Source organism: Eucyclogobius newberryi, unplaced genomic scaffold (genome assembly GCF_026437365.1).
Source record: "Eucyclogobius newberryi isolate DKJ021-1_F unplaced genomic scaffold, fEucNew1.0.hap1 SCAF_2, whole genome shotgun sequence".
In the NCBI taxonomy this organism is placed as follows: Eukaryota; Metazoa; Chordata; class Actinopteri; order Gobiiformes; family Gobiidae; genus Eucyclogobius; species Eucyclogobius newberryi.
In genome coordinates, this window is record NW_027315834.1 from 4,815,057 (window position 1) to 4,825,652 (window position 10,596).

Below are 10,596 nucleotides of genomic sequence, written 5' to 3' on the forward strand. Positions count from 1 at the left end.
AACAATGTAAATCCTTCATACTAAATAACACCATTAAAACCAACAGAACATGTCGATCAACATAAGAATCAAGATTTACTCCAAAGAATCTCCAACAGTCGGGCGCAAGATTTAAAACTGGTTCAATGTATATTTGTAAAAGCAGGACTTTGTGACCAAAATGAGACCGCTGGACACCGCATGTAATGATAAAGTATTTTCGTTCTCGTCAAGCTGGGAGTAAGAACCGAATGCAGCTGTTAATGTGAGTCAGGACAACTAGAACAAATTGAAATACCTGCTTTGTCCTTTAGCTGTGTGACAATCACGTACCACAGCTTTAAGTCAACATTTGAGTTTCTCAGATCGACCTTTTCTGCAGTGTGATATCACCGGTGCAGGGTTTCGTCGCAGTTTCATTCACAAAACAAACTGCTTACTACACTGAAAAATACACAATACAGCTTGAAGTTTTAGAAAGTGTTCAGCACTAAACCCAGAGACAGAAAATCATCGGCGCGCACATGTTCCCACTTGTTCTATTAAAATGAATGGGAGACACAGATGGAGATAAATAGGACGCATTAGCATTAGCGATCTGCTAACGAGAAGATTTACGAGGTCCCTTTACTGAATGAAGGCAGTCCCACTTCACCATCCTCGAGTCAGGGAAGGTTATGATGCAGCCGACCTCTACAATGTCTTTATATCAGGGAAATACTAAGCAATCCAATTATGCAAAGGCCTTGGATCATGAGGGGTGTGATGGAATAATGTGTAACAGTAAAGCTGCATAAAGAAGACTCTTTTACCAATTCTTGACATATTTTTTTCAGAATGGGATCAAATTCAATGCAAGTTAAAAATGAATGTATTTACTCATTAAAATGCATCAGAATAAAAGGTGTATTGCAATAGAAATCACTATTTGAATTCATGAATCAAAGGGCTTTCTTAACAAGTTGTTAGATGTCAATGTCCACAACAGTTTGTTATAGATGAGGATCAAAACCCAGAACTTCTGTCTTCTTGATGTATCAACCCTTTTGATTTTCAGTTTTATGCAATGTTTTTCATGACTAACAGCAGAGAGGCAACAGCGTGTGATGTCTTCAAAGTGGTGGTGAACACAAACAAATCACGAGACTGAAACCCATGAATAGTTGCAATTTCAAAAATCGCAAGGGCTGCAATAAAACACACTTTCCTTGCAAAACAAATCTTCCTGTCTTATAGTGTATAAAAAGCTGTTAACCTTGTACCGATGTAGTTCAGACCTCTACATACATGTTCTGGAATGCATGAGACTCTTGAATCAGTTTAAAGTGCATATGACGTTTCACTAAAACCTAGTGAATATGATTATGTTTAAGAATTTACCAAAAATGTTCCCTATTTTCCACCAGTTTGACAATTTATCGTATTTACCGGGCTATAAGTCGCACCAGCCAAAAAATGCATAATAGAGACGAAAAGTTGCACTGGAGTATGAAATGCGGTTGCAAGTGTGAAAATAACAAATAATATCATAAAATAAGTTGCTCCGGAGTATAAGTATACAAGTATAAATATAAGTATAAGTCCAAAACTATGAAAAAACAAAGACTTATAGTCCGGACAAAACGGTATGTGACGTCTATAACTGTACTTCCTGGTTGGACAGGATGAGGTAATTCCACAACTGTTACCAAGCAACAATAATGTAAACAAGGGCCAAAACTTGTCTAATTTAAACAACAGTTATAATTGACAAATGATAATATTGGGTAACGCCTTAATTTTGTCAAATTATTTAAAATTTCAGAAACGTGTCAGTTGTGTGTAAGTTGTCTACATTTTGAAGGGACTGTTGGTTATTGATGATATCACAGAGGGATTCTGTTTGAGAACCCGGCTCTACTTCCTGTAATTTTAAACTTTTATAGTTTTCTAATTTTAGTCACAAACTGCAACTTGACTGATATAAAATTATGAGAAATAATTACCACAGGGAAAATCCCACCAGACAAAGGAATAATTAGAAAAACATTAGAAACCGTCACTTGCACTTTAAAGTTCATAATTATAATAAAATCCATATCAGCCAACACAAATTCCATTTTCTGTCCTAACGTGTTTTACAATTACTCAAATCAAGGTTGTTGGTCCCATTTTAGACCTGGTTTAGACTTGGCAAAGTCCAACTTAATCATTGGTTTGAAGCTGAATATCTATTTTTGCCAAAATAAATGTCACCTTTTTTTGCAAATAGCCAGTGTGACGGCCTTTTATGTGCTTTAAACTGCCACGAGCACAACGCACCGTTTCTCCAACGCACCTGCTGCTAATGTAAAACCAATGAATCTCTCTTTCACATATTGCAGCGATAGTACAAGTGTGTGGGAACTTGTCCGTTTGCACAGATTTTCATGTTGTTGCCAACGACTTCAGCTGCTGCATGTTTCTCTCAGCAGCATCAGACTGTGGAGGACTGAAGTCTGAAAGCAGCTGACGCATGCTCCAAGCTCAATCTGCCAAACCAACCTTACAAATGACATCACAACATCCCTCTGCTCCAACTGAACTGCATGTTATTAGCTTTTATTTAGTCACATCATTTTATTCAAAGTTCAGCTTAATATTTTAGTGTAAACATGTTTGTCTTTAAAGGTGGTATGGACGTTTTTTTCAGCAAATTTTTTATCATATTTCCTCGTGGCGTGGATAAATCATTTGTCCTGCCACGTATCAATCATAAAACGCACCTACCGCTCACCTGCAGCCGCGTCAGGATCGTCCCCACGTTTCCGCGTGCCTAAGCGCATGGATCTATCATAATATAGTTCCCTCAGTGTACGGGGCAAAATGAAGACGGAGAAAGACAGTTCGAGCTGACGCAGAAGTGGACAGAAATCTACGGGAGACGAGAGATGCGATGCGCTCCGTTGCGCTAATAAACAAACGCACGTGTGTGTTGTATCGGTCCGCACGGGGGAGTGCGCATGCGCACTTCCGCCTGTGTTCTCAAATCGCCGAAAAATCGTCCATACCGCCTTTAATACGTTCAAAAGAAGCCCATCATGTAGATATAGTCGGCAACGCATCATATGGTGGTGCAAAACTTTCCGTTGATTCAATAGGAAACTCAACTTTTTAATGTTTCTTAGTGAATTATGGGTATTTCAAGCACAACTAATCAAAATCAGTCACATCAGAGTCTTAATGTAGGTTGTTGACATGGAGTTTATCTTATAGAAGTAAATGAATTGTTCAAATACAGCGGGCGCCGCTGGCTTTGCTGTAGCATGTAGCCTGCAGCTAATGTTAGCATTTCCAGATAAACTACTGGTATACAAACTTAGGCCATTTGACCATCCTATTCTTCTCCATGTTGTCATGTCTGTATTTGCTCCTGAAGTGGTTGAAACGTATGTGACAGAGCAGCTCTTTATGAAATGAATGAAACAAGAATGTAATGTAATTAGATTTGTGGTAATCAACTTAAATGATCACTTGGCAGATTTTCCTTTTTGCATAGTTAAGAAAACTATACAAAATAATAGTCAAGCCTCCATTTGAGAGAAGGATGTCAACACATTCTACTGTTAGAAACACGACCCACAAGAGGGGCTAAAGTGGGCCAATGTTCCTGGAAAGGGTGGCCGTGATCCAGAACTATGTCCTGTACCTACATTACAGTGACACAAATACACTTTCATAACTCATTTTAAATTATGCAATATTATTAAGTAAGGTGCAATTTCAGGATACATTTGATTGAATGTGGGTTTATTAAAGAAGCACTATGTAACTTTTTTGGACACCAGCAAGCAAAGTTACACATCAGATCTGTGGATAGGCGACACTATTCAGAGTAAGAATGCAGCAATAATAACACCTGTAATTGAATATATGCTGTATAGATAATGCCATACAGTGGAACATTTTATGCAAAACAATAACATCTCTGGAGACAAGCGGGAAGCTTCTGGAAATTTGACGTAGTGCACCTTTAAATGCATTGAACTTTTAGTGGTTAATACAACTACATCACTAAATGTAATGCTAACAAACAGCAGATTTACTTCATTTGGAACCAAAACTCTATTGTAAATAAAGTTAAACTCTCATGTTAAAATGATTAAAGATTGCCTTTGATGGTAACAGTGTGTTACATGTGACTGACCCTTGGCGGCCCTGAACATAGACTCAGATTACAGCCTGTGCGAGGTGACAGTGATAGATCTGATCCTTGGTAAAGAAGCCACACAGGGTGGACCAGGGAGAGGCTCAGGCAGCGGTCACATTTGTCCTGATTTGGTCCTGGTTTGAGCCTAGTTTAGTCCTGAAACTTGCACTACTCCTGCTTGAGTTCAGGTTTAGTCCCAGTTTAGTTCTTGTGTGTGTGTGTGTGTGTGTGTGTGTGTCAGAGATAGAGATAGAGATAGATATCTCTATCTATCTATCTATCTATCTATCTATCTATCTATATCTATCTATATCTATATCTATATCTATATCTATATCTATATCTATATATATATATATATATATATATACATACACAAAATAGATATAAATATATAGACTAATGCTAGTAGAATATAAATATGTATCCTTAATGTAAATATGTATCCTTAAAAAAATATAAATATGCATCCTTAAAAAATAATCCAGACAGTTCAATATTAAACGAGCTCCCACTGTTTCAAAGTCCCATGAGGCCAGCCAACTACAAAACATATAGACTGTTCCCCGTGGGCCTATTAGCGATGCACACAAAACAAACAACTCCTTTCTACAAAATGCATGGATCAGCTTGTGTCTTAATAAACGTGTAATAAACTTCGCAGCGCTCTACAGCTCGTGAATCAGCCAAATGTCTAAAGCAAGAGAAAGAGAGAGAAAGAGAGGGAGCAAAAATGTCAAAGCTTTGGGCAGAATGTAAACAGAGTCACATGCAGCGTGGCAATGGGCGGGCTCCGGGAAACCACTGCGAGCCAGTGGGAGTGTAGTCAAGACAGGACGGACCAATCAGAAGAGAGGATGGGTGCCGGAGGGGGCGGTATAACCCTTGGACATTATGACCTCAGCACATTTTTGGATACAGGGGTAGAACATGTGACTAATGCTTGCACAATGCTGCTGGGGGGGGGGGGGGGTAGATAGCAGACATGGAAAGACATTTGAAAATAGAAAACACACTCGAGATACTGGAGACTGTAAAAAGGGAGAACTATTAAAGTCAAACTATTTAATAAGATTAGATTGATTTACTTGATGGACCCATTTTAGGCTATTGCTAATTTGCCAATTGCAATGCCAAAAGACAATTGTAAAGCCTTGTGGTGGAGCAGCAGCAACACATATGCCAGGCTCTGTGTGCCACTATACTGATGCCCAACTCGGACAATTTGCTTAAATACAAAATGTATATAGAAAACACAAATGAAAATAACAGTCTTCCAGTATATTCCATTAAGAGAGGAGGTGTATTTATGTGATACTTTGGAACTTGTGTGGTTATTTTTACAGTCCAAGACATTTACAGACATATTTTGACACAATTGGGTGGAAACATAAGTTAACTTTTGTCACCCACACTGACCTGAAATTTGTCAGAAATGGAATGAAACACGTTGAAAATATTGCGATAAAAGTTTTTAAAAAATTCAGAATTTGACATTTTTTTGGCAGTAAAGACATTTGATAAAGATTACACAAGAGACAGTATTTAAGCCGAGAGTAAAATGACTCCTTAGGAGAAGTGCGTTAACTCAAAGGCACGGCTATTTATAATACAGTGTGGTGAGAGACTTTATCAAAATTATACAGCCTGCAGCCCGCAACGTTTAGCAGTACACAGCAGGAGGAGTGAGGCTGGACATGAGCATGAGGATTAAAGGGTTGCTTCACAAAGAGAGGATGTGGGCTCCAGAATTTCAAACTGGCAACTGTTCAAGTTTTAAAAGAATTTCCCTTGTTTTTTCAAGGACAATGTATTGTAGCTGCATACTATATTATACTGTATTACAATGGTTAATTTGACGACCATATGAGAAGTTACAATTATGCCACAGTAATGATGTCCTTCCTAGGGATGTAACTTTGTGTGCGTGTGGCCCATAATAATGCGTGGAAATTGTGGTTGAATCATAGCAACAAAAAGTAACAACAGGCATAAGTGACAGTATGTGTGTACATTAATGGCCAATATTATGCAAAAAATGCACAATGAAAAGCATTATATGCAAACAAGCCAGCCTGGCACAGCGGATTCTAATGCTGCAGCCAGACATTTCCCATAAACTATTGGCAGACCGTGTCTCCTGATTGTAACTTTAGGTTTGCAGAAGGTGGTACCGTAGTAAACTATACTGAGACTAATACTCCCAGTTGTTTACAGTAAGTAAGGAGTATCTTTTTCCCCATTAGTATAATCTGATTAGCCATATTGTTTTTCTTGTTGTGGTTTGGGTCTGAGAATAGAGTAGTAAATGGGTGGCAAATGATAGCTTAGGACAGTTACTTGTATGAGTAGCAAAATGTATTCACTCTAAAAAGTAATGAAACCTTCTTTTGATGTTAATATTGTCCTTTCCAGAAACACTAAATATATCGTTGAACTTATTGAATCACAAAGGAACCTCCCAGAAAACACTAATACATCCTGAGATAGCCCTCGTTACTTCAACTGAATTAAGTGTTCTGTAAAAGTAACTTAATTGTACCTCAAAGACATTACACATTCGGGAAGCCACCTCAGCGGCCGTTTTAAGTGGTCTGGGATTTAACGGCATCTTTGTTCACCTAATGAAGTGCATCCAAGAGAAATGGGCCTCATGCTGTCTGCCTACGTTTCCAAGTAAACAAGGATGCACAAAACTCACGACATCTCCAGAGTGATAATGCCAAGATAAGATAAGATATGCCTTTATTGTCCACACATGGGGAAATTTTGGTGTTACAACGCAAGTAGATGCATAGGGAAATGACAGATAACTTATAGGAAGTTAAAAAATACTCTTAATAGAAGAACTCAAGCAACTTTTCATGTGAAAGGTTGTAATTAATGGCATAACAAAGAAGTTATGGCATGTTATACTAATTGGGAAAAAAGCCAAATCTTGGAATTTTGCACATTTTCATTTTATACTTAAGCCGAGTGGGGAGAAAAAGCAAGTCTCATCCGTGTTGTGCACAGTTTACTCTTGAACTGTGGTCTAATTACGACTCATCATGTAAAAAACAAAAAAGCACTGTGTTAACGCAACTGGTTAACGTACCATTGACGGCAAAAGACTCCAACTTAACGGTTAAAGAAGAAATGTAAAACCTGCATCTCTCATTTCAGCCTTTACGACAGGATGTGTGACAGAAACAACACTGAAGCGTGATTAAAAATGCAGAAAGGGCGTCGGGACCGTTTGCCTTTGGGACAGATAGCCCTTAGGTGTCCAATACGCCGTCTCCGGGTTGGGTTTCTGCAGGTAAAGAGACGAACAATAGCTCGCACGCACATGATTATGTTTCAAAAGAGTCTACAATGGCGGCCTGCAGCTTTGTCTCCACACAAAGGCGCGAGCGTCTGCCGCTGCTGCTGTTGTGAAACTGGAACTGCCAAAGTTTTACGCAAAATGTTTGATGCAAGTGGCTCGATCGTTCAGTGTGTGGGCTTAACGTCATATTGATATGTGTAGTGCTGTTCAAAAATGGCCAATGGGTAATGTTACTTAGCGATGGTCCGATATGGATTTTTTTGAGCCAAAACCGATATTTGCAGATACTGATATTAACCAGTTAAAACCCATTGCAAGGAGCACACTTTCGTTAAGTTAAAAGTTCTAACATTGTAAACAAAAATAATAATTAAAAAAAATATTAATCTGGGATATTAAATAATTTCAGCCTAATTGCTCTTAATTTGTTTTTACTCACAATTTTGTTCAAAAAGACAAAATGTAAATGTTTTTAAGATTGTGTGCTGCAATTTCCACTTTTTCACAATATAGAATGAAAAAACTGTGGGCAAACACCGAGTACATCTAAATGGACAGAAGACTCCTGTGCGCTAAACTGAATTTGCCTTTTTCACAATAACGTGCCAGAGCTCTTGTCCCAGTCTACAGCAGGAAACACAAGTCAGGTCTGTGGCTTAGAGACCTTCAGGGGCATCTCATTTTTTAGCATTGGATGTTTCCCCCTGAAGGAACCTTTTTTATAGTTTGAGTCCCCATTTGAGTAGGACCTAAGCACAGGGACCACCTTTTAGGGACTTATTAATTGTGTTTTATGTAGGGCTGGGCAAGTTAACGCGTTATCGCGTTAACTCATCACTTATTCAACGCGATCAATTATTTTAACGCGCATTAACGCAGGTCGGATTCCCCTGGTCCACACCAGTTCTAAAGCCTCGTACAGACCACTGCGGCCGAATCGCGCCCGACGCAGAATTTGAGCGCGTGTACATTAGAAAGACAAACGCACCGGACGCGCGTTCTCGACGCCCCGGACTCATGTCCGTAGAATACACTCAGCAGCAGACGTGCGTCCGAGTCGTCCTGCACATGCTCAGTGGAGTTGTGCTGTGCTGCTTTTCTCGTGGTGTAAATGGAGTTTAATCTTGGACCATGGCTTTGGTTTATTGACTTTACAAAGTCAGCTGCTAGGCGCCAGCCGAGGCCACACGCCGGGGGCCCGCGTGAGCAGGTCCCGCCGGGGCGGCCCGCGTGAGCAGGTCCGTCCCGCCGGGCGTCCCGCGTGAGCAGGTCCGTCCCGCCGGGGCGGCCCGCGTGAGCAGGTCCCGCCCGCCGGGGCGGCCCGCGTGAGCAGGTCCCGCCCGCCGGGGCGGCCCGCGTGAGCAGGTCCCGCCCGCCGGGGCGGCCCGCGTGAGCAGGTCCCGACGGACGCCGTAGCTGGGGAGATCCGCGAGAAGGGCCCAGCGCGTGTCTTTATCAGATGAAAACGTGAATAATCTGGTGCCTTAGCAACTGGTTTAGGGCAGAGGATTAAAAAAACACCCAGTTTTAGGAATCTACAAACTTTTCTGGTTCTTTTCAATGCCCTGGCAGTGGCAATAAGCTGTTTAAGTTAAAATGTACACAATGTATTTATTTTTATTTCACTGGTTAAGTGTTTGTTTGCACAACTAATATTATGGCGCTTTAGTGTCAAGTTCTAAGAAAGTACAAACTGTACTGAAGTGTTTTCTGGTTTAGGGACATTTGGTACTAGACTGGTTCTGCTGCTCCTAAAATGTGTTTTGAGTGTCTAATGTTTAATGAGATTACAATGTTTCTGACGTTACCTCTGAAGTGGCCTGTTCATCTTTAATGATTGTGGCTCAGGATTTTGCGGCAAGTGAATACTTAATATTTTATTTAACTGCTACTGAATAAAAATGCTGATGCACGTAAAAATGCAATTAATCGTGATTAATCAGGGAAATAATGCGATTAAAAATTTTAATCGTTGCCCAGCCCTAGTTTTATGTTTAATTTAATTGTTTGTTTGAGCTTTTGTGCATCTGTTTTACTGTATATGCAGGTTTACAGCTCAAAAGTAGTAGGATGATATATTCTTTACTAAATTTAATATTTGCCCAAGGCCCAAAGTCACTGGGAGAGGCTCCGGTCACCCGCGACCCCTAACGGGAACAAGCAGTAGAAAACGAATTAATGAATTAATTAATAAATTAATAAATTGAATATTTAAACCACCGTTACTGTGGGAATGCACACATGGGGGACTGGGTGGTTCCTTTGACTAAATAGGGACTGGGGATAATAGGACTCAGTTCTTGGAACCGTCATGTGTGAAAAAACTTTCAGCACCAAAACTTTGCAGCTTTAATTGCCAAAATAAAAGGACACATGCCAGTCCGCAAACTGCCTTTGTCCTCTTGGCTGAGCTAACGTCCTTTTTAACTGCCCTGAACAGCCTTTGCTGGGAATCATTCATGTAAATAATCTAATTCAAGATTGTTTGAATGTGTTTTACAAGTTATTTCTTCATGTTGTCTGCACTGAAATGGAGCAAAGGATCATGGTCTATGTAGTACCCTCTGTTTTTAGCCACTGCTGCAACAAATCAATACTCTTAAACAAAAGAGCTTGTAATTTCATATGGAGACTTTTAACAATACAATTTCGCAATAATTCAGTTATGGTTACATTGCTACCACTTACAAACTTAAATAAAGTAGAGGCAGATATTAGTTTCACTGCTAGATTCAAGTTTCTAAGGTGGTACTTGAATTAGAATAAAACCAAAGCCATCTTACATTACCATAATATCAAATGGATGTTATTTTAAACACAAGGATACAGCACACTTTATGCACATTTTAGGCAAAGCTTCCAGGAAACATAGCCGCCTTACAAATACTCGCTTTTATTTTTAGACCTTGCAAAATCACGCTACTATTCAATATCCGGGAGAGACGAGAAGTGCGGCGCGAAGGCAGGAGCTGGAGCCTGGTGACAGTGTGCCGCTAATTACTGTTGCGTGAATCATCCATGAGAGCCAAGAGCCATTGAAAAAGAACATGCACAATTCAGTGTGGAAAGAGATGTTGTTATTAACATGAGGTAAAGGATGTACAAAGAATTCATCCAAGACTGAAAATAGCATGCATGT

At 39.8% G+C, this 10,596-nt stretch overlaps 1 protein-coding gene across 1 annotated transcript in view; it reads right to left on the reverse strand.

The window, feature by feature from the left end:
• Positions 1–10,596, reverse strand: part of adipor2 (adiponectin receptor 2) — a 44,033-nt gene that overhangs the window by 15,339 nt on the left and 18,098 nt on the right. The gene's annotated exons all lie outside the window — the stretch shown is intronic.